Source organism: Ahaetulla prasina, chromosome 6, assembly GCF_028640845.1.
Source record: "Ahaetulla prasina isolate Xishuangbanna chromosome 6, ASM2864084v1, whole genome shotgun sequence".
Taxonomy (NCBI): domain Eukaryota; kingdom Metazoa; phylum Chordata; class Lepidosauria; order Squamata; family Colubridae; genus Ahaetulla; species Ahaetulla prasina.
The window spans coordinates 74,708,224-74,734,099 of record NC_080544.1 but is presented as its reverse complement, the minus strand read 5'-3'; the positions used below and the strand labels follow the sequence as shown (position 1 = coordinate 74,734,099).

At 38.0% G+C, this 25,876-nt stretch overlaps 1 long non-coding RNA gene across 1 annotated transcript; it reads right to left on the bottom strand.

Annotated features, from left to right (window-relative positions):
• Positions 1-1,322: 1,322 nt before the first annotated feature.
• LOC131200868 (uncharacterized) lies at positions 1,323-24,244 on the bottom strand. Its single transcript, XR_009155712.1, has 3 exons — positions 24,192-24,244; positions 3,782-3,895; positions 1,323-1,457 (listed from the first exon to the last, which is right to left on the bottom strand). It is a non-coding gene; the product is annotated as an uncharacterized LOC131200868 (long non-coding RNA).
• Between the last annotated feature and the right edge of the window lie 1,632 nt (positions 24,245-25,876).

The window sequence follows — 25,876 nt, the reverse complement described above, 5'->3', positions numbered from 1 at the left end:
GTAGGGACATAGCCTTTAAAACAATAAACGGTGTTGAGGGAATAGATGAAAACATGAAAAATGGCCACAAAACCCTCAGTGGGGATGTAACATTCAGTGGGAAATTGCAATGAAGGGGAAAGTGGTGATCCTTGACGAAACACTGCTCAGTGGGAAATAGTGTTTAAGGTGTATTGAAAAGAGAACAATGAACAATCCTAGGGGCTTGTGATGAAGCAGTGTGCTCACTGCCTCATCACAAGGAGCAAGTTTTTAGAAAACAGCTTTTAGGGAGCCAATATGTGGTCAGTAAAAGAGAGGAAATTAGTAGGTCTGTTGGATAAGCAGAAATGGGAGGTTGAGTTATTAGCAGTTTGAATCTGGTGTTCCTAAATTCAGCAGGAAAGTGTGGGGGCGGAGGTACAGAAATTTTTGCCTACAGATAGATTGTGACAGATAGATTGAGATGGAAGGAAAAAACCCCAAAGAAGTCAAGAAAATGGGTACTGGAAATCAACCCATGTGCTAATACAAATAGTAAATACAGTAGTTCAAATATAGGAGTGGGTAGAAAATTGGTGTAAACCTGAATACTGGTGATAGACAAGGCCATTAGAAATTTCTTTCTTTCTTTCTTTCTTTCTTTCTTTCTTTCTTTCTTTCTTTCTTTCTTTCTTTCTCTCTCTCTCTCTCTCTCTCTCTCTCTCCCTCAGTCCCTCCCTCCCTCTCTCTCTTTCTCTCTCTCTCTTCAACCTCTATAGCTACCCACCTCACAATTACAAATTCCTCTTTGGCAGATAGAAGATTTAAAAAAATTAACAAGAAAACAAATACTTAAAATTAATCATAACATAATAGTACGCAAGACAAATTTTGTTCAACCCATACAAGTCCATTGCATTGATAGACTCAGCCTATGCATGTATTAGGTAGTCCAGTTTTCTAAGGCTTACTCCTAAGTAGCTTTTAACACTAGAATTGCAGACTCATTAACCAATAGAAGGGTTAACCAGTGTAAAGGGAAATAACTATAATTTATTAAATTTCATTATCTAGTTGCAATATTTGTCATACTTGTATGTAAGTATGGACCATTAAATACTTACTGGAAAAATGTAGGAACCACCCAGTTAAACAAAACCCTTTCCATATATTTGCATGTTTAAGAACATGGGAATTTACATTTTAATAAAGTTATTATAGTTGTATTTGTGCACATCTTCCCATTCCCTCTATTTGTAAATAACCTTTTAAACCAAAATTACTGATTTACTCATTACTAGAATTATTCTGCGCATTCTGTGTCATAATCACAATTTTTAACACAAACTGACAGATCAAGAACATAAAAATCGCTGCGTTCTAAGGAGTTAGATCTCTACCTCAGTACAAAGGCCAGTGTTTAGCTATTGATATGAAATGTCCAGTTCACATTTTTCTTTTGGGGTTGCTTGATCAAGATGATATTCTTCTGAGTCCTACAGAAACAGAGTCAAAGCCAGTAAATACATTTGTTAGATGTACATCATTTTTAGTTTTCAACAATGATGCTACTTGTATTATTGCTTGCATGCTTCACTAAATCCCCCTGCATTTTTTCAGGGCTTGTAAGGTGGTAGAGTCTAAGGCAGCAGGCAAATATTTGTGAGCTGATTCTTGTCTCCTGCAGAAAGATGGGAATGAAGTGGCAGGTAGTTTTTAGCCCATGAATATAGGAGTGTGTGTGTGTGTGTTGGGGAAAATGCAGCAAACTACTTGTTGACATTTCTTGTGCTGGTTTGCCTGGGGTAAATCTGGTTTTACCCCAGGCATTCTGGTCAGAATATTGATATGTCTATCATTCAAGATGGTTGGAAGCAATTTGACAGTCTGATGGTAAATCTATTTTTTTTAAAATTATATTAGATGTTGTTGCTAATGGTTTTAATCACTTCTTAGCTATTCAGAATCACTCTGATAAATGGATATTTGTGCAAAGTAAATCAATATGTAAATACACATATCTAAAATGGGGAAAAAATAACTGATCTGGATTAGACAAATGCAGATGAATTTCATAGTCACATCATCTTCCGATTTATTTTACTGATTCCAAAAATACTTTTCTTTTTATTCTCTATAAGCCTCAAATCATCCTATTTTCCTAGTGAATGTTTCTATTTACATTCTGTAATAAGTTTTTATTTAAAACCACATGAAGCACACATACATTCTTTGATGAATTCAGATTAAAAAATGAAGTGTGAAGGTAATGATTTATAAGGGTGGTAGGTTACCAAGAAAAACACTCATATTTCTTATGCATACTCTCTTTCTTTAATTTAAAAGCCAACACATAATGCAATGTATTAATCATCTTAAAAGATTTGTTGTTGCTAAACATTATATATCTGCAAGTTAATTGATTTTGCATTCTCCATGCTACTCCATAATGAGTGCTTCTGCCTACTGCTGAGGAAGTTCTATTTGAACAGGAGGCTCCTTCCTTCTTTCCTTCCTTCCTTCCTTCCTTCCTTCCTTCCTTCCTTCCTTCCTTCCTTCCTTCCTTCCTTCCTTCCTTCCTTCCTTGTCATCACACATCCTGTCAACTCAGTTTCCCTTTTTTGTCCAGTGACTGTTCGCTCCCATGTGGACAATAAAGATGTTTTGAGATTCATTGGTGTCTCAGGGAAGAGAAGACTGAATTTGCTGTTTGAAATGAAAAGCTTGTTACTGTATGTCACTTTCACATCTGAAATACATGAAATTCGAAAGTGCCCTGCTGAGCTGGAAAGGTGTTTGAAATATTAAAATGTCCTTGTAAAGAATCTAAAACTGGCAGATAGAACAGAAAGATGTCAATGTGCTTTTTATTTTTTAATGAAGTACGTGTACAGTTATAGTCCATTTGAATCACTGTGGGAAATTTGCTTTATTCAATATTTGCATTATGTGAAGAATGGTGGGATCCTATAACTTATCTGGAAATGGATACTATTGAATTCAGTGTTTTTGTTTTTCAGTAGACAGACATATCTTTGAACTAGAAATTTCTTATGAATATTTGCCCAAAGATCATACTTTGGGCAAATTAGATTTACCAACAGGGTACATTTTGTACAATAATTTCATGCCTGAAACGTTTGATAGATGATATCTTTATCCTCTGTTTCCCAACAATCTATATTACTAAAGCATAGTAATATTGGTTTCATAGCAGGAGTGAAATCTAAAAATTTTCCCTACTGGTTCTGTGGGCATGGCTTAATTGGTAGGCATGGCTTGGTGGTCAGGTGACCGGGTGGATGTTGCCAATAACAATAAATAATAAAAATAATAAACAAAGTACACAAAATGATAAGAGGTACCAAAAACCAACTTTCACACTTTACACACAACACAACACAACTGACTCACACACAATGTAAAAGCAGCTGTACTTCACCCAAAATGGCCCCTGCAACAAGCAGGAACCTCCCACAGCCACAAAAATGTCAAAAACCAACTTTCACACTTTACACACACACAACACAACACAACTGACTCACACACACACACACACACACACACGCACGCACAAAATGCCACATATAGTTTTGTGAGATTTTGTGTTTTTGTGTAGTTAGAGTGAAACACTACAGAAACAAACCAAATCTCAGAAAGTTGCACAAATATTTTATTTTATTATTTTATTTTATTTATAATAAAAGCAGCTAAATTTAAAATTTCCTTAACTTTAAATTGCTGTCTAAAAAAAAAAACTCCTTAAAAAACCGCCAATTAACTATTTTTTTAAAGCTCCCCCCCTCACCCAGTTACTTACCCAATTAGAGGCAGGCAGATTCAGTTGCTCATCGATGAGATGGATTGAAGGCAGGCAGATTCAGTTGCTAGCTGATGCAATTGATTGCAGCAGCCGAAGCAAGGCTTAGCAAACCTGAAAAAAGCAGCAAATAGGCAAGTGGGGACCAGGCGGTTGCGTGGGCATGGGTGGGGGCTGTTGTAAGAGGTTGTAAAAAAATGATTTTAAAAGCCTGTGATGATCAGGCAAGTCAGCTGGGATTGCCAGAGGAAAAAAAGCTTTTAAAAGGCTCCTATGATGATCCCAGCTGAAGTTGCCTGATCTTCAGAACCTTTAACAACCAAAGAGGTTGTTAAAAAAAAAAGCTTTTAAAGGTTCTGACGATCCCAGCTGAGCCGTTCGATCATCAAAGGCTTTTTTTTTTCAGCTGAAAAAAAAATGCTTTTAAAAGTAAATAAAAACCCAAACCGATGATCGCGCAGCTCAGCTGAGGCAGGGGGTGGGACCAGGGAGTTTTGCTACTGGTTCTCCGAACCACCCGCTGCCATCATTACCAGATTGGGTGATCTGGTCCAAACCAAGAGCATTTTACCCCTGTTTCATAGGGAAATATAGAAAAAGCATATTGAAATAAGCTTTGAGAGTTTAGTTGCCAAATTAAAAGGTTTTTCTATTGAGCTACTGATCAGGTTAAGAGCTGTGTCACTACTGACTGAATGAAATATTTCACTCTTTCTTGGTATGCATCTGAGACCAGAACATAAACAACCTTAAGAAAAACTTACACATAGATTCTGATCACGAAGTTACTTTCTCAAGTTCAAGTGTGCCTTTAAGGACAAGGCATTATTGTCTCACATATCAAAATATTTGTTTTTCTGATATGATTAGGATTGTTTATTTTAACTGCCAGGTTGTCTATTTTCCTCAGTCCCTGGGTGATGAAGATGATAGATAGATATGCATAAACATAGGATTTGATTTTATGTTTGTAACATCCTGAAAAGAAGACATTTGAACTTGAACAGTGTTACTCAAAATGATATTCAGGTAAACTGAAAGATTCCAGCAACAGTGAGATATTATACCTCTTCTTGAGCCTTAAGTCACATTTAGTCTTAAACATTTACAAACTAAAAGTTTAGTGATATGATGCTGTGGGACAGATTTGTTATCCTTATCTCCACAAAATGAAGTGCTTTATATAACAGAAATTAGATTCAAAGCAAGTAATAACTTAAAAATTCTATACAATCCTGTAAAAGTGTCAGCAGCAATCATATCAGAAAATAAAATAACCGAGTGACAAGTATGTCTTTAGCAGCTGGAAAAACTGAAATATTGAAAATGCAGATGTACACCCATTGTGTTGTGTCTGCGGGCCCCAAACCTGGCTTCCTGGCAGAGAGTGACTCAGGGAGTGAGGGGGAAGAGCCGACAGGGCTTCCCTCTGCAGGACCTTCCTTTCTGGCTCCGCTCCAGGTTCCAGAAGCAGGCCAGGTGGAGGAGGAGGAGCTGACAAGGCCTCTTTCCCCTGACCCCTCCTTCTCCCTGGCAACGCCCGAAGAGTCAGCTGAGGAGGATCAATCTTGGCTAGATGCAAGGCAGTGACACTGAAGGAAACGTGCGCAGCAAAGGAAAGGGAGGGGCTGCCCAGGGAGTGCTGAGTCATGGAGCCACAGGGTATAAAAGTGGGTGGAGCTGCCATTGGGCTTTGTGATGGACAAAAACTGACTTCTGGAAACTTTGGCTGCTTTATTGTGAGACTATGGAATTGGCTTCTGGATTTCTGTTTATTTCTGAACTCTGGGTTGCTCCACCAATGGACCGCAGTTGCACTGAAGAGATAGGAGGACTTGGCAGGCAATCGCAGGTTCATTGCCAGAACTGATATCTGTAGTAGGAATAAATTGCTGGCAAATATAGTCAGCTCGCGTGTCTTTTGGTTTGTGGTTGAGGGGGACAGAACACATTGGGAAAAAGTTGTAAAATAAAAGTATCATAATTAATGTGGCCCATGTTTATTCTCTAGATATTTCCTATGGGCTGTATCATCACTAGGGCAGAGTAAAATCTACTTAACTTCCTATTGGTTTGGAAGTGCACGCGCTGAGCATGCATGCTGGTTCCACTCGCACATGCCTACTGGCTCCACTCACACAAGTACCATCATCAGGTCCTATTTTTGACCTTCCTGGTTAAAACCAGGAAGTAATGACATCCAGGAAGATGGGCAGAGCCTCGTGCTGCCGCCACAACCGGTTTGCCAGACCATGCACCACTGTCGCTACCGGTTCACAAGAGCCGGACAGAACCGACAGGATTTCACCACTGCATCAGAATTCTCTGTAAATTTCAGCTGCAAAGCTGATTTTGATAAAGAGAATTTGGCAACAGTTTGGCCCACAGATTATGTATGGCCTTCTAACTCAACAAAAATGTCTTGAAGAAGCCTGATTTGGAAAAGCTGATAAATTAAGCTAACCAGATACGAAGAGATAGCCAATATGTAAGACCTGTACAAATTTGAATTGTACACAATTAGATTTTTTCTGATGCATTGTCATTAATATATGGACTAATGACTCAACTTAACACTTTTATTTACTCTAGCTCTTCATTTTCATTACTGTTAGAGGTGATTAGGTATCTCACATTAAATCTGTTCCAAACTTCTATAACTAGCTCACCTAAAACATATTTAAATCTAGTCTTTTTCCATTTGTCACAGTATTAGCAGACAGCTGTTCGATTCATTGTTCCATCTCCACAATTGTTTTCTATGTGATCTTCTTGCTGGGAATTTTCTTCCCAGCAGGGTATTAGAAAGAAAGCAAAATATTTCACTTGTATTCATATTTATCCTAAATTCAAAAATGGTAATTATGACTGTCCATTTTCTCTTCAGCTTGAGAAACAATTAAATTCTGCTGATCATTGGTTGAAAACTTACGCACTATATGAATAATGAAAGAGGAGATTTTTGCTGGCAATGCAAAAGGAATTAAAACTCATGCATGATATGTTCTTATACAAAAATTGACAACTGTGAGATAAATTTCAAATGTCAGGAAAATGTATAAAATTATATGCAAATGTATTAACATGGGGAAACATCTGCATTTTAACACTCTCTGGGGCAATCATGTGTTTGTCTCAGGTGATGTTATGCCCAATACACATACTGTAGTTTGGCACTCTTTAGACCTCGCCTTTGTTTCAGAACAGTTACTATCAGTGACTTACCTACAATCCTTTGTTTCTTTGTCTATCTCTTTTCCTATGGCACCCATCTTCCCAGTATGACCAACTCCCTGTCCACCCTCTACAGTTATTCCACTCTTCCCTTTTCAGCTCCCTTCCCAGCATGGCTGACTTCCTGTCCATTCTCCACAGATGTCCCCATTTTCCTATTTCAACACATCAAGTACCAAACAAATAATGAGTACAGGGACAACATTTTTGCAACAAAATGCATCGAGTACCAAATTGGACAAGTTTTGAAGCAGTTGAATATTGAGGTACCACTGTACACTAGTGCTTCAAGCCTACATTAGTTATCAATAGGCTTCTGCGTCAGTGGTGAAATCCAGCTTTTTTTACTACCGGTTCTGTGGGCATGGCTTGGTGGGCATGACTGGGGAAGGATACTGGAAAATCCCCATTCCCTCCCCATTCCTGGGGGAAGGATATTGCAAAGTCTCCATTCTCACCCCACTTTGGGACCAGCCAGAGGTGGTATTTGCCGGTTCTCCAAACTGCTCAAAATTTCTGCTACCGGTTCTCCAGAACCTTTCAGAACCTGCTGGATTTCACCCCTGTTCTGGGTGCACTTTAAATATATGAATGCTATTCTGTGAAGCCCTACATGGCATGGCACCCATTTATCTGTGGGACAACATTCTTTAGGACAGAATAACAGAATAGAATATTAGAGTTGGAAGAGACCTTGGAGGCAGAAAACTGATTAATTATTCTAGCTGTCAGGAAATTTCTCCTTAGTTCTAGGTTGGTTCTCTCCTTGGTTAGTTTCTATCCATTGTTTCTTGTCCTCCCTTCAGGTGATTTGGAGAATAAATTGACCTCTTCTTTTTTGTAGTAGCCCCCTATATATTGCAACACTGCTATCATGTTAGCCATAGTCCTTCTTTTCATCAAACTAGACATATCAAATTCCAGCTCATTCTTCATATGTTTTAGCCTCCAGCCCCCTAATTAGTGTAAGCCGCCCTGAGTCTTCGGAGAAGGGCGGGATATAAATGCAAATTAAAAAAATTTTTTTAAAAAAATTATCTTTGTTGGTCTTCTCTGTACACTTTCTAGAGTCTCAACATCTTTTTTATATATTGTGGAGACCAAAACTTCAATTAAAATTCACTCTACCAGGTCAATCTACCTGCAAAAATAAAAATGCTACTAGTGCCTCATTTTAGGAGTTTTGGAAGGCCAAGGCTTGTTGGTACTGCATTTTGGTGTCCGTGTCAATCCTGTGAAACAGTCCCAGAGTGAATTATGGTAGGTTCCTACTTGATTATTTTCTAGAAATTCCTTGTAACAGCTCTTCCAGAGAATAATTGGGCTATAATTCCATCATATCTGAGTTACAGCATGGCCTTTTGGTTATGCTTTTAATTGTTTGATGGGCTTTTTATTTGTGCATTTATTCTTTTTATTGAATAGAGTTTATTATGCATTTTATTTTGAGACACCTTTGGGATTTAGCAGTTGTAAAAATTATGAGCAAACAAACAAGGGTTTTGCTTCTTATAAAATAAAAGATTAATTTAAATCCATATAAATAGATCCATACTGTATAAATACATTTATATTTCATTATTTATAAAAGGAATTCAAAATATGTTTCACATCCAGATATCATGAGCTGCAATGAATAAAAATAATATTTTGAGAATAGTTGCAAATGTGATAAACTTTGTATATTAATTTTGATAAGCAGTTAATAAGCAACCAAACATTGAGAAACATGGTTGTGTTTTAAATTTCTTCCTCTTTCTATCTATGGCTATGGTTCTTCACTTTTGTATTTTACAACCATTGTGTTAATTATGTGCAACTAAGAAATTCTTCCTGACATCTTTAACATTTCCAGTTCAAAGCACTTTAAAGTCTGGTGTTTAGGCTACAGAAGGATAACATCTATAATAAAAGAGAATCAACTTGTACAGTGGTCCTCCAAGTAGTTATTTTACAGTTTGAAAGCTGTGCTAACTTTTCTATTAAGCAACTGTTATGTGACTAGACTGAAATGAATTTCTCTTTTTCCGCCACTAATACTCTTTAATCTCTCCATTTTAAAAATGTCTCGTCTGTGGGATTAGACACCCAGGGTGCCTCCATTCTTGGGCTGGAATTTTGCTTGTAAGAACAAACAACTTTGTGATGGGATGGGTGTGGGGCAGAGGATCAGAAATTTTCATATAAGACTATTCTGGAAGAGGGAGGAATCACAAGAAGGAGATGGCCTGAAGAGAGAGGAAAAGTTGTCAATAATGGGAATAAAAGGGACGTGCACAGTTCTAATCTTGTTCTCACAAGTTAAAAAGATTGCTGTCATTAACAGCAAAAGGTTAAAGAAGGGATAAGGCAACACCCAATCCAGGTGTGCTTTTTTTCAGTTAATTGATAGTTGAATGTATGTGTTTGTGTTTCCTATATACTTAGTTTTTAAAAAGTTCTGTCATATGCATTTTTGGTCACAGCAGGAGAACAAAATCCTTCTTATTAAACCACAGCACTACTTGCTAATCCCCCAAAACCATGTTTCAGGGAGCTGATAATGGAAGCGCATCCTACAATTGGCTTCCCTTTCATTGGTGAAAAGGAAATTAGTGAGTGAATCTTCTGAATTGTGCACTTTTGTGGCACAATTATTTTGCTCATATTAGATGAGAACAAAGCAATGAGTTTCCTTATTTTTGCTATTGTCAAGAATAATTTTATAATTATTGGCAAAATTGTTATTCCATCTCTTGAAGCAGACAAGATAGAGACGGGGTACCAGTAAGACTTAAACTAATCATTCTCCATATATGGAGTAGCATTTTCCATAATAACTAGGAAATATGTGAGGTTAGGACAATAGTAAATAGTACAATAATGAATATCTAGGAAGAGACGGAGGAATTAATATCCTTTAGTTTTATAATCTAAATGTTTGTTTTACTACTCCTAATTTACTTGCAAAACATAAACAAACAAAGCAAAGCAAAACCATTTTCATGTGTAATGTATGTTCTGAAAAGGAAAAGGCTAATTTCATATTCAGCTTATGATGAGTGTACTTTGATATTTTTGATCTGCTATATCAGGGGTCTCCAACCTTGGTAACTTTAAGCCTAGAGGACTTAAACTCCTAGAATTCTATAGCAGGTTGCTATGACAGACATTTAATAATGTTTATCATCATTTATCATTGTAATTTATTGTATTTATTTATTATAATTACTTTGGGAAGTGGTTAATGCACTAGGCCTGAGACTGAGAGTTCTAGTCCCATCTTGGGGTAAAAAACATCTTGGATGACCTTGGACCACTTACTTTCTCTCAGCCCTAGGAAAGAGACAATGGCAAATCACTTCTAAAAAAATTGGCAAGAAAACTGCAGGGACTTGTTCAGGAAATCAATCCAGCAAATTAAATACAGTTGAGTGAAAGAAAAAAAATCATAATAATTTTAAAAACTGAAGATCACATATTTTGATCTCAATTGCCTAGTCCCACTGATGTCAAAATCGAGTAAGACAAAATGATGTAAGTGGTCGAAATTTAAAGGCGATTTAAACAGAATCTTGATGGAGCCTGGGACTTGTACTGTCTCACTGAAATCTATTCCAGATGCTTTTTAATGGAGGTCTGGCAGTCTTTCAAAAATGTATTAAACACCTGTTTTTTAGGGGCCAATATAAACTCTAAAAATGGTATGGAAAACATGGCTAGACATTATGCGGGCACATGCATAAGCTGAAGTCAGGTGTCTTTATTGAAACCTAAGAGAGAATAGCCATGGAACACTCTATAACTAAAGAACAGGATGTGTGCCTATACTGGTGGGCAGATCTTCTGAGTGTATCAGTAACCACATTATTGTGGAACCTGTCACCTCAGGTCCATGGCCAAATTCTGTCAGAAGAAGAGGAAGAAAATTAGTTCACCCCATTAGATGTTACATATAAGACATGCTGCTGGTACAATTGTCTAGGGGCCTACAGTACATTTGATGGGTCCAAGGAGATGTGCCTTCTCTGCTATGGTATCTATCCTATAAAACTTATTTTCTCTGAAATCAGATTGTTTCCATCCCTCTGGGTTTTTTGTAAGGTCCCAACCCCTGGTTATGCTGCCAGGCCTGGGGTACTATGGGGACTGAATACCAGTCTTCATGGCTCCATTGTTGAAGAAGCTACCTTATCCTACCTTTGCCCAGGATTAGTATTTTTGTTGTTATAGTATTTATTCCTGGGACTTTAATTTTTTTTTTTGTTTTATATTGGCTTTTTATTTATTGTTGTGTGTCATCCAGATGGGGAAGATGATCAATTAATAAATCAATTGATAAATAGCTAAAGATTACTTCAAATGATTATTATATGAGTTATTATACCCAAAAGATACCTTGGATGGGTCTACTGTTGACCTTACCCCATTCCTAAGAGGTATGTAAGGGGCATGCATAAGTGCACCTGCATGCCTACTGTCTCTGTCCTAATATTCATTTTTACTTACTCTTTTCATGTATCCAAATTATGTTTATACTTTCCAAAATAACCCAAAATTATTTAGAAGGGGGAAAAAAGAAAGCTTTCTTTAATTTTGAAAATGTATTAAAGTCTGTCCTATGACCTGAGGCTAAAAGACAATGTCATGAGTATATTACAGGGGGGAAAAAACAGTATTGTGGCATGCTTCTGGAAAGTGGATATGTCGAAGAATATTCCTATTAGTAACTGCAGTTTGATGCATTTCATAATTGTTTGTGAAATAAAGGTAGTAAGCAAAGACAATCACATCATACGTATCAGAGGCACTGAGACATTTCTGAAGTAAATTAACCAGTGATATCACCATTGGCTGGGAGAAGCCCAGTTTCCAGAAGCTGGAGTGAAGGATGGGAGCTCACCCTGCCATAGAGCAGTAATCGGGTCTCAAATGCAAGTTTGCTGCTTGTCAAGCCAGCATCCCAACCATGCGAGCCACTGTGCTCCTTAGCTAAGACAGTTATCAACAGAAGCAAACAAATTATCTTTTGAGCAGTCAAAGATTGTAGAAGAAAGAACAAAATATATTTCCCAGTGTATCAAATGTTTTCATTTATATCCTTATCCAAATCCATCCACATACACATTTACCAATATAAATAGACATAGAAACTTCTGTGCATTTGGAAACACTGAGATAATGACTAATGACTGCTATTGCATCAGTAATAGGGATTCTTTGACATATATTTTGAAGTTAATTAAGAAAAGCTGAAACAGAATTTTGGACTTACAGTATATCTAATTCTCTGTTCTTCTAAAATATGCTGTTTTTTAGGTAAATAAAACTTCCATTTCTGAAACATCATTTGTAAGTGAGCCACATAGTTAGAGAATTACATTTTAATAATATAGATATACTTTATCTGTTTTATACAACAAATAGTTATCTTTTAGCCAGAGTAAATTTACCTTCAAGCCTCCAATTGATTGTCAACATACTGAAAGGATTTATTTTAGGTGGAAAAAATGCTTTGATTAACATAACATTTTCTTGTATAGATTAAAGGTATTTCTTTAGCATAGCTTGGAAACCTGCAGCTATAAGGACACAATTTGCATAATCGTCTCAATTTTGATGTGGAAAAATCTAATTGACAAAAATCTCTACATAGACTGCTTGTACTGAATGTTACATTATATTTGTGTTGGAAGAATGAGATAACCTTGCTCTTGTGCTGCTCCCAAAGTTTAGGATTTAAAGCCAATAAAAGAATGGAGTCAGTATATCATTCCTATCAATTTATTTATCATGAAGAAAAGACCACCAAAGCTAGTTTCATGCCCCAGCATTAAGAAAGGTTTCATTTTCAAAATTAAAGAAAGCTTTCTTTTTCCCCCCTTCTAAATAATTTTGGGTTATTTTGGAAAGTATAAACATAATTTGGATACATGAAAAGAGTAAGTAAAAAGGATATTAGGACAGGGACGGTAGGCACACAGGTGCGCTTATGCATGCACCTTACAGACCTTTTAGGAATGGGGTGAGGTCAACAGTAGACCCACCCAACATATCTTTTGGGTGCCAATAACTCCAAGGAGTCCAAATGATCAAATTCTGGCTAAACAGAAAATTGAATCTATCTAATTGACACTGTGCTGAATTCAAATCCAACCCAATCTAATGATTGCTTTGAGTTCCTACTAGATTCAACACATGGGAAATTACTATTCTAAATCTGGATCTACTTTATACTGTATCGTAGCTTGCTTATTTATTTATTTATTTATTTATTTTATTTTATTTTGTCGAATATATATAAGTATAAGCATGAATTAAATACATAAAATTAATACAATTAAAGGGAACATTAGGACAGGAATGGTAGGCACACTGGTGCTCTTATGCACATCCCTTACAGACCTCTTAGGAATGGGGTGAGGTCAACAGTAGACAGTCTTAGTTTTGGGGGTTTGGGAATGAAATCACAGAGTCAGGTAGTGCATTCCAGGCATTGACCACTCTGCTGTGGACTAACACAGAATCATTTCTGACTGTTTCTTTGTCATTTTAAGATTCTTGGTCTGATATTCTATAGATAGAATTTGCAAAAAATATTATAGTTTTCTGTTGTAATCCATTTGAGATTTTGAGAAATTATCTACTGATTTTAAGAATAGAACTCCTGTAAGAATTGTTATTTATCAGTCAATAAAAACTGATACCTCTCATTCAGTTCACTATGACACTTTACTTAATTACAAATTTAGGGGCAGATGTCTTTTAAATAACAAAGTGGCCTTCCAGATGTATAAGCATTTTAGACTACTTTTCACTGTTATAGGAATTAGAAAAATAGGAATTAATGCCTTTCCTTCCCCTCTTCCTGAATTGGCAATCAGAGCTGACTTTCAAAACCCTCTTATTAAAAACTCTGATAGTCATCAGACAATTATATCACTTTTGCAGAAGAAACTTTAAAAATACTTGACCAAGTCTTGCGTAAAGATTCTTTTGTTGAAAAAGTTATACATAAGTTCATGACATCACTGGGAAGTAAAAAGAAAGACTGTTGATTCAAACCCATGCTACTCCAGCTGAACGTGGGTGTCTATATTAGTGCTTATGGCAATGTTAGTCATTACAGCATAGCAGATTTTTTTTTGTTCATTTGAATTTGCTGTATGGATTGTTAATTAAGTGATGTGCTTAAAGCAAAGGGGATCCAAGGACATTTTGAGGACCAATTTATTCCTATGGGTGTTTCCTCTTAATTAAACTACCATAGGATTCTGTGACATTATATTCAGTTTGAGTTGATTGTTTACAATTTCCTGTTTTATTTATATTTAATAGTGAGGTGATTAATAATGTATTAAAATATAGTTATATTTGTCATTTACACCTTTTTAAAAATGTTATTTTGATTATTTATATTCTGCTTTTTGCCCCCATGGGATTTCTTCTTTCTTTCTTTTTCTTCCTAAAAATCTGGGGACATAGACTCTGGAATAACATGGGAAGCAGCATAGAGTTTAGCTGGCAGGAGGAGAAAATCAAAAGCGTGATTGCATTCCTGTGTAATTTTCAATCATTAAAAATGTCTATCATGCATTATAATGATAATGATAATAAAGCTTTAATCCATCAAAAACAATTAAAATGTATATTATTATTCCCACTATTGACTTTAGGGAGAAGTTTATTAATTGATAATGGAGTTCTATCAGAAAACCATTTCTAGTTGATTAACACACATGCATACATGCATACACACATACACACACACTATTTTTTTCTGATAATTGCTAACTGGAAACTCACTAAGTTGGCCTATTTGACATATTGTATGAGTTATGCCATTTGGGATAAATGTGTAGCAGTACATTCCTCATGTGACGCATAATATAAAGCATAGAGATGTTAAGGAAGTTTGAGCACAAGATGGTCCCTCATCAACAATTTATCAGGGTTTCAGCACAAAGGCTAGTGTATGGGAGGTTGAATGCTACAACTCAATGTGCTATGCAAATCAGTACATGAATAATTGAACTTTCATCTTGAGCTTACTATTTTCTGAAAGTGGAGTTGCTAAACTCTGCATTCTGTGAGAAATATGAATGCAGCTTGTAGAAGGAAGTATTGTTTGTAAAAAAATACAATAAAATTATAAATGAATGCATTATACAGTGATACTATATTAGATGTGGTGGAGTGTAGTCCAGATTGCTAGGAAGGAAGGGCTGCATTGCAGTGGCAAAAAGGCAGCAAAGCTTAGATAGATGGGGAAAAAATATTAAGACAGCTTCCCCTAACCATTGCCAGAGTATCTGTAGTGATTCAAGTGGTTGCTTTAGTTTGGCAAGATTTCGGTCTGTAGGTGAGGAACAATAAAGGAAACTGCTCAGAAGTAACTCTACATGTCTTTCTTGGTTCTTGGCAGCTGATACTAGCTTTTTTTAGATAGATAGATAGATAGATAGATAGATAGATAGATAGATAGATAGATAGATAGATAGATAGATAGATAGATAGATAGTAAGGAACTCCTGCGAGTCCCTTGGACTGCAAGGCAATCAAACTGGTCAGTCCTAGAGGAGATCAACCCTGACTGCTCTTTAGAATAACAGATCCTGAACATGAAACTCAAATTCTTTGGCCACCTAATGAGAAGGAAGGACTCACTTGAGAAGAGCCTAATGCTGGGAACGATTGAGGGCAAAAGAAGAAAGGGACAGCTGATAATAAGGTGGCTGGATGAAATCACTGAAGCAGTTGGCGTGAGCTTAAATGGACTTGGGGGGATGGTAGAGGACAGGAAGGCCTGGAGGAACTTTGTCCATGGGGCTGCGATGGGTCGAACATGAATTCGTGACTAACAACAATATATAACAAGAGATGATATAATGGATCATGTCTTCCATTGAGTATAAAGAAAAATTTAATATTGTGTATTATTTTAGCAGCACTGGTTTATATTTTAGTAAAAGCTAAGAAGATGTTTTACATATTCTTTTATTTATTTAATAAAACTTGGAGTTGAGCATTTTTCTGTATTTTTTCATCCACTTCTTTTTTTGTTGAATAGAAAACTATTTTTGATTTATTTTCCAAGGAGATAGAAACTTAAACAAATAATAAAAAAGATGCTGTGTGGTATATTTTCATCTATTTAGTTGTGAGGCAGTTACAGGTGGAGCAGTTGTGGAGGTCATATCTATCACTGCACCATTGTCTACAAAATTGCTTTTCTTCTTCCTACATGTCAGTTAAATTTCAGTGGGTTGCATTTATTACAATGGTAAAAAGAAGCTTAAAAAAGCAACGAAAAGACTCTTTAGGAAAATACTTTCAGTAAGTCAGCCACAACATTTTAATTCCAAATTAATGCATCACAATATATTCTGCATGCATGATCTACAATGTAGTATCCCAAAAGGCAGTTGTGTGGCCCCTATATACATTCTTGTTTCCTCCACTCTGTTTTCACATCTATAGTTATGGTAACTTGACAATTGTAGCATATCTGAGTTCAGTTTACCTCACAGGATTACTGTTCTCATATGTACTTAAGCTCCATGAAAAAATAAGGTGGAGGGGGCAGAATGTGGAAATATAATAATTAAATCCATATGGTGAAAGAAATTATCCATATCATTAATATAGCCTGAATTAGCTGTGATCCACAAATTGCTTAGCCTGCAGTTCTACATTAAAGAGTACTGTTATAGTGATTTCAATGACACAGTGTTTTAGATATAAACTCATTCCCTTAAGTTTCTGGATCATAGCTGACAAGTAGAAGTTCTCCCATCAAATTGTTTTCCATGGCCTCTTCTTTGTGGATTTATTTGGATTTGTTCCTATTTTAGTGTTGCATCTCAAAGTGGATTTGCTCTACCTTGCATGTCTGCATGTCTGTCTATAAAATGGCAGGTGCTTGATTTACAAAGAATTCCCTTTGTTATTGTTGCTTTCCTTGAAAATTCATAGGAAAATTCTTTCCTGCAAAATTTCTCATCTTTCAAGAAATAGCCTCTAGGGAATACAGATGGCTGCATAAGGGAATAGTAGTCTCTATTATGCAAGTGAAACTGTGTTTTACTAATTCAGTATCTACCTTATCTTATAATTATGAAGTCTAAAAAGATGTGCTGAATGTTTTTAATAAAAATGTAAATGTTTTAACTAAATAAGTAAAACAAACAAAATCTGCTGACATAATGTTTTAAAAGTTGAGTAATGTTTTAAAATATTAGTCATGCTTTAAAAATAAGGCATAATTCATGATGTGACATCAGTTAATGACCTATTTATAGCATTTGATTTTTTTTCTAAAAGAAAGCAGCTAAAAGAAAGCAATATCATTATTTCTTCTTTGCCAGAATCTTACCATTACACTATGAAAACTTCTTTGTTAAAATATAACATAATATTGATGTTTCCATACATAGTATTGGACATTATGCAGAATAAAGGTACACATTATCATATTAGCAAGCTTATCTGTGATATAAACATGTTCACTCTTTTTTTTCCTCTTTTGCCTTTTTAACCCAATGGCTTACCTCATCTAAATCTAAACATTTTCCCTACCGGTTCGGTGGGCGTAGCTTAATTGGTGGGCGTGGCTTGGTGTTCAGATGATTGGATGGGCGATAACAATAAATAATAAAAATAATAAACAAAGTATACAAAACAATAAGAGGTACCAAAAACTAAATTTCACACTTTATACGCACATAACACAACACAACCGACTCACACACAATGTAAAAGCAGCTGCACTTCACCCAAAATGGCCCCTGCAACAAGCAGGAACCTCACACTTTACACACATACAACAAAACACAACTGACCCCCCCCCACACACACAAAATGTCACATAGTATTGTGAGATTTTGTGTGTTTGTGTAGTTAGAGTGAAACACTACAGAAACACCAAATCTCAGAAAGCTGCACAAATATTTTATTATTTTATTTTATTTATATTTTTTAGATCAGGGGTCTGCAACCTTAGTAACTTTAGGGTTTGTGGACTTCAATTCCCAGAGTTCCTCAGCCAGCAAAGCAGGCAGATTGAATTGCTTACTGAGGAGATGGATTGCAGGCAGGCAGATTCAATTGCTAGCTGATGCAACTGATGTAAAGCATGGCTTTGCCAGCCTGAAAGGAGCAGCAATAAGGTAAATGGCGAGGGGACACTTAAAAGGATTGTTTTAACAAGCTCTTTGGCTGAAGAGCTTGTTGAAAACATGTTTTTTAAGGAACTCAGCTGGGATCGCCAAAGGAGCCTTTTAAAGCCTTTTTTTTAAACAACCTCTTTAGCCCAAGAGGTTGTTTAAAAAAAAGAGTTTAAAGGGTTCTGACGATCCCAGCTTAGACGCGGGGTCATCAAAGGCTTTTTTTTATTTTTAAAGGCATTCTTTTGGCTGAAGAAAGGATGCTTTTAAAAGTAAAAAAAACCAAACCTTTGATGATGGCACAGCTCAGCAGGGGCAGGGGATGAGGCCAGGGATTTTTGCTACCAGTTCTCCGAATCACCCACGGGGCGAGCCAGTCCAAACCGGGAGCATTTCATCCCGGTTTAACTCACTTAGAAGACTAAGTTTTTAAAACAAAATCTAAGAAGCTAAGAATTTCTACATTGTTACATTGTGGTTGGATAGCATTCCGCTTACTAAATTAACTCAATTTTCTCTTTAACCCCACCCCCACCCAAATCACTTATTTATTGACAGAAAGCTAGCTACTATTGTGACTAAAATAATTCTTTATAAATCACACACTAAGACACGGGTGTCAAATGCGCAGTGTCATGTTGCCATCACGTGACACATTGTAACATTTTTCCCTTCACAGAGCTGGGGTGGGCCTGGCCTGTGCATGATGCATCCAATCTGACATCCCTGAAGAGCTTATAAATGCAAATAGAAGATGTGTAGTTTCTCAGTAGGACAGGAATGAATGAAACTACAGCAAATAACAAAGTTGGAAAAGTCCCAAAGGTGCTTTTTCAAGAGGCAACTAGCCGGGCAACATGACCTGGATGACTGAGAATATCCATAGACAAAGATGGAAAGAACTTTACTGGACAAAAGGAAGGACAAAGAGATCACATGTGGAAGTGGTTCAGGCAAATGCCTTCCTAGATCACTGAACTATAATCATGAGGAGTAAATACAGTACAATGAGACTTGTTATAATTAATCACAACAAAAATAGCCTTCCTGTAGAATTAATTTCCTGGTCTGGTCTACCTAGTGGAATTAACCAAAACTGACTAAATGCTTGTAACAGCCAAGATTTTTTTTTCTGCGCTTACATTGGAATTCTTCTCCAGAAACACTACACTACTAACCAGAGCTTATAAAACATTTGCTAGACCAATTCTTGAATACAGCTTGCCTGTCTGGCAACGTGTTCAGAAATATTTTACAAGAAGAGTTCTCCACTCCTCTGAATACAACAAAATACCTTATGCCACCAAACTTGAAATCTTGGGTTTAGAAAATGTAGAACTCTGCCACCTTCGACAGGACCTGTGTTTAACTCATAAAATCATCTATTGCGATGTCCTTCCTGTTGAAGACTACTTCAGCTTCAATCACAACAATACAAGAGCAAACAATAGATTTAAACTTAATGTTAACCGCTTCAATCTTGATTGCAGAAAATATGACTTCAGTAACAGAGTTGTTAATGCCTGGAATAAACTACCTGACTCTGTGGTCTCTTCCCAAAATCCCCAAATCTTCAACCAAAAACTGTCTACTATTGACCTCACCCCATTCCTAAGAGGTCTGTAAGGGGCGTGCATAAGAGCACAAGCGTGCCTACCATTCCTGTCCTATTGTTTCCTTTCATTATATCCAATTAATATAATTATTACATACTTATACTTATATATATGCTTATATATTATTATATAGTTACTTTCATGCTTATGCTTATATATACTGTTGTGACAAAATAAATAAATAAATAAAAATAAATAAACGTTCTATATAAGCTTATACCATAGCGGGTGTAAATAAGTGTACTGGCTTGCCTATTATCCCTGTCACATTTTGATTTTCTTATTTTCTTTGTTTGAATTTGTAATTTTTGTTTGAGAAATAAAAATAAATAAAAATTAAAAAACAAATAAAAAATGGTTTTCACTTGACACAGGAAAATTAATAAACATTGTGCAAGCTAGAATTCGCTAGCTAGTGACAACGTTCACTATTGCTCATCGTCTCTGAGCATCTTGCCTCCTAATGTGAGATAGAGAAATAATATCAAGAAAAGTCTATTTGCACAGTAAATGGGAGGGGCAGATATGGCGGAAGTGAGGGATCGTATCAACTTTTGGGGGCGCGTGCTCGATGACCCTCAGAGCCTAGGCTTTGTGCAATGCACGGTCCGTGGTTAACAAGGCCCCCCTATTTCGTGATCTTATTCAGGGGGGTTCCGCGGACCTCATTGGTGTTATGGAAACCTGGTTGGGCACAGAAGGGGGCGTGCCCCTTGTTGAAATGTGCCCACCGGGTTTCCGAGCATTCCATCAACCGAGGGCCCAAGGTAGGGGTGGGGGGTGGCAGTTGTTATTAAAGAGAGTCTAGAGCCGAGGTAGACCACTGTACCTCAGATTGCCGGCTGTGAATCCCTCTTTGTGAGGTGGGGTCATAGGTGTCAGATGGGCTTGCTGGTCATGTACCTGGCTCCTTTCTGCGTGACAGCAGCCCTGCCTGAGCTCCTGGAGGTGCTTGCTGGAGTGGCGGTTGAGACCCCCAGACGTATGGTTATGGGGGACTTTAATCTGCCATCGACCGGCATGTCATCGACAGCAGCTCGGGAGTTCACGGTTTCCATGACAGCCTTGGACCTGACCCAAGTAGTCGATGGCCCCACTCACATTGGGGGTGGCATGCTGGACTTGATTTTTATCTCTGGACTTGAGAGATTTAGTCATTGAACCTTTGTCATGGTCAGATCACTCTCTCCTTCGCCTAGACTTTCTGACCGCCACTCAACACTGCAGGGAGGCGGGACCAATACGTTGGTTCCGTCCCAGGCGCCTGATGGACCCGGAGAGGTTCCGGACGGAGCTTGGGCTGTTTCCTGAGGATCTGGCCCACAGCGCGGCTGAAGAACTAGTTGCGGCTTGGGAACTGGCCGCGGCTAGGGCTCTAGACCGTGTTGTGCCTTTGTGGCCTCTGACCCGGTGAAGATCTCAATCAGCTCCTTGGTTTTCTGAGGGGCTGAGGGAGATGAAACACCGGAGAAGATGCCTAGAGAGTTCCTGGAGATCCAGTCGTTCGGAGGCTGATCGGACACTAGTTAGGTCATATACCAGGACCTACCTAGTGGCATTGAGGGAAGTGAGATGTGGCTACATCTCCTCCCTCATTGCGTCGGCAGATAACTGCCCAGCCACCCTGTTTCAGGTGACTCGCTCTCTCCTTCAACAAGGGGAGCGGGATGACCCATTGCAGGGATGTGCTGAGGAGTTTAGTGGTTATCTATACGATAAAATCATTCAGCTTCGGGATGGTCTGGATCAAAATTGGGTGGATCCAGATGAGAGGTCAGAGAGCTGTCTTGTGGAGACTGTTTGGGATGAGTTTGACCCTGTGGCTCCCAAGGACATGGACAGGTTATTGGGGAGGTTGAATGCCACCACATGTTTACTGGACCCGTGCCCCTCCTGGTTGGTACTGGCCACACAGGAGGTGACACGAGGCTGGCTCCAGGGGATTACTAATGCTTCTTTGTTGGAGGGGGTCTTCCCTGCCGCCTTGAAAGAGGCGGTGGTGAGACCTCTCCTCAAGAAGCCTTCCCTGGACCCAGCTGTTTTAGGTAATTATCGTCTGGTCTCCAACCTTCACTTTGTGGTGAAGGTTGTAGAGAGTGTGGTGGTCAATTACCCCAGTACCTGGATGAAACTGTCTATCTAGACCCATTCCAGTCCGGCTTCTGGACCAGATACAGCACGGAGACGGCTTTGGTCGCGTTGGTTGATGATCTCTGGAGGGCCAGGGATAGGGGTTATTCCTCTGCCTTGGTCCTATTAGACCTCTCAGCGGCTTTTGATACCATCGACCATGGTATCCTGCTGCACCGGTTGGAGGGATTGGAAGTGGGAGGCACCGTTTATCGGTGGTTCTCCTCCTATCTCTCTGACTGGTCGCAGACGGTGTTGACAGGAGGGCAGAGGTCGACCTCGAGACACCTCACTTGTGGGGTGCAGCAGGGGTCGATTCTCTTGCCCCTCCTGTTCAACATCTATATGAAGCTGCTGTGTGAGATCATCAGTGGCTTTGGTGTGAGGTATCAACTGTACGCTGATGATACTCAGCTGTACTTTTCCACACCAGGCCACCCCAATGAAGCTGTCAAAGTGCTGTCCCGGTGTCTGGAGGCTGTACGGGTCTGGATGGGGAGAAACAGGCTCAGGCTTAATCCCTCCAAGACGGAGTGGCTGTGGATGCCGGCACCCTGGTACAGTCAGCTGCAGCCACAGCTGACTGTTGGGGGCAAGTCACTGGCCCCAATGGAAAGGGTGCATAACTTGGGTGTTCTCCTGGATGGACGGCTGTCTTTTGAAGACCATTTGACGGCCGTCTCCAGGAGAGCTTTTTACCAGGTTCGCCTGGTTCGCCAGTTGCGCCCCTTCCTAGACCGGGATGCCCTATGCGCAGTCACTCATGCTCTTGTGACATCTCGCCTGGATTACTGCAATGCTCTCTACATGGGACTTCCCTTGAGGAGCACCCGGAGGCTCCAGTTAGTCCAGAATGCGGCTGCGCGGGTGATAGAGGGAGCCCCTCGTGGCTCCCATGTGACACCACTCCTGCGCAGACTGCACTGGCTACCTGTTACTTTCCGGGTGCGCTTCAAGGTTTTGGTAACCATCTTCAAAGCGCTCCATGGCTTAGGGCCGGGCTACTTACGCAACCGTCTGCTGCCACCGACTGCCTCCCACCGACCCATGCGCTCTCACAGGAGGGACTCCTTGGGGTGCCGTCCGCCAGGCAGTGCTGACTGGCGACACCCAGGGGAAGGGCCTTCTCTGTGGGGGCCCCCACCCTCTGGAATGAACTTCCCCTGGGACTCCGTCAACTTCCCGACCTTTGAACATTTCTCCGCGAGCTTAAAACACATCTATTTATTTGCGCAGGACTCGGCTAGGATTTTAATTAAATGTAGTTTTAATGGGGTTTTATTATTTTAATTATAAATTTTAATTCGGCCTTATTTAATAAGTTTTTTAATTAGTGTTTTATTTTGTATTTATATTTGTGTATTTGTGTTTTTAATAGGCTGTAAATTGCCCTGAGTCCCTTGGGAGATAGGGCGGTATAAATATGTGATTAAATAAATAAATAAATAAATCCACTAAGATTTTTTTTAAATTCTATATTAGTACATTTAGTACTAATGGTCTATTTCCTTAACTCATCTGTGCTTGCATAGTTAGAAATACGTGACCACGTTGATTAAGTAATATAAATGCAGACAAAATCCTGCCCTGCATTATTTCTAGGTTACTGCCTGTTTCCCCTTCATTACCCTTTTAGTATAATCTAGATTTTTGGCATAGAAAGCAGTGTATTAAATAAAAGAATAATAACATGTAAGACAATTGCATAAACTAATATCTATTCATGGCTGAGAAGATTTCCTCTCTGATATTATGGAGAGGTATGTTTGAGAGAGAGAAAGCTAGAGCTGTAGATTTTGTTTTAGTAAATTTAGAGATGTTAGCAACCTTTGGTATGACCTGAGCATACCTCATAAAATCATCTGCTACAATGTCCTTCCTGTCAATGATTACTTCAGCTTCAACCACAACAATACACGAGCACACAATAGATTCATACTTAAAGGGAACCACTCCAATCTTGATTGCAAAAAATATGACTTCAGTAATAGAGTTGTTAATGCCTGGAATGCACTACCAGACTCTGTGATCTCATCCCAAAATCCCCAAAAATTTAACCTAGGACTGTCTACTGTTGACCTCACCCCATTCCTAAGAGGTTTGTAAGGGGCGTGCATAAGAGCACCAGCGTGCCTACCGTCCCTGTCCTAATGTTCCCTTTAGTTATATTCATTTTATGTATTCAATTCATGCTTATACTTATATATACAGTATTATTTAATATGTGTTCGACTAAATAAATAAATAAATAAACAAACAAACAAACAAACAAACAAACAAACAAACCTAGTGTCTCCAGTGTTCCAAGGTCAGTCTGATGAATTCTACAACCAGCTGGCAATCTTCTGGATACAAAGACCTTTATGAACACTTCTCATTACACAAAATGGGCAAAACTGTGTCATGCATTGGAAAGAGACTGAGATTTTTTAGGGGGTGGGGTTTGCTTTGTTTTTTGTGGTAGGAGGCATTTGATGTTTGTATCTTTGGGGTCAGATAAGGCTCTGAGGCCATGAAGAAAGAGCTTGAGACTTCTTTGTATACTAAAACCTCAGGCAGGCAACCCTAATTCTTGAAACACAGAGCAAAAAATGTTTCCATCTCAGTGTTTTCTTGCCTCTATCTCATCAATATTGTTCTATCCAATATTAAACCATAGTGTTGGACAGCTCTAAAAAGTTGTGAAAGGAACAATCAAAGCAAACCACAGACATGATATTTACAAGCGAACCTCATTATATAAAGAAGCTTCTCTTTCTTTGGTATTTTAAAAAGAAAATATTTCTGTTTACAGATTCCCTGTCTGTTACTCTTTAGTTCATGGGAAACATTGGATTTATCTGTACACAACTATAAATAACTGAGTATAAGTGTTATTTGGGAAAATAATTTTTGGATGACTGTTTGCATATAGATGCAGCCAAAATCTACAATCTTAGTTTTGAAAGAAAAAAAATGAAGCCATGAAAATCTCAATAAGTAGAAAAAGTTATTGAATTTTTCTTCTTGCATCTCTTCCTCAAGCAACTTGGAGAAAATGGCTATAGAAAAGTGCACAGCAAGACAAAACAATTCAAAAAACACAATGAAATATTCTAATTCTCTTGTAAATATCTGAAAGCAGTAATAGTTGTATGCAATTTTTTTGTTAACATTGCAATTTAAACTTATTGTGGAGTTAAAAAAACAATGTATCTGTGTTTACATCATACTTCAGAAATTTAATAATTATGTGTGTCATTTACTGTGAATTGTACATTAAAAACTATAATGAACCTACACCCGTATTTTCATGGAATCTTTTCTATAGACTGCCAGGGGGAAAAAAACTTTAGGCATGTGTACTGAATGCTGGACTGTCATTCGTACACATCTGCTTGTGGGATCATTACAAAAAACCTAGATTTAACACAAAGATTTTATTTCATAGAACTTACGTATGTTAATATTCTCAGAGTGGTATTTTAATGACTCAGAAGAACAATAAAACCTTTTGTGATGGGACAGAACAAATCCACAAATATATGAAACAAATTGACTATGGCTAAAAAGATGTGTTAAGATAGGACAAGCAGCCAAAAAAAATTACATTGGTGAAAATCTATAATGGCTCTCTACACATGTAATTGAATAAAACTAGAAGCAGAGTTTTGACAAAACTGAATGCTGAAAACTGATATCGTGTTTGATCTCTGGAGTCTCAGTAAGTGGTCTCAGATAATTTAATGTCCAGAGCAGGCAGCATAAGTATATATCAAGGTCAAAAACTATTTCCTTTGCTTGCTACTATAACTCTCCCTTTCTTAACTACCATAATTCGCAAGAGATTCCTTTTCAGGGTCATAGCCAAAACAAATGACAGGAAAAGTTCTACATGTGGAAAAATAACTGACCTAGTATAGAGTGTCAACTAATAAGAGGATTTTTTTTTTTTTTTATTCTCCTTCATGTTTGAAACCCAAGATTTGGAA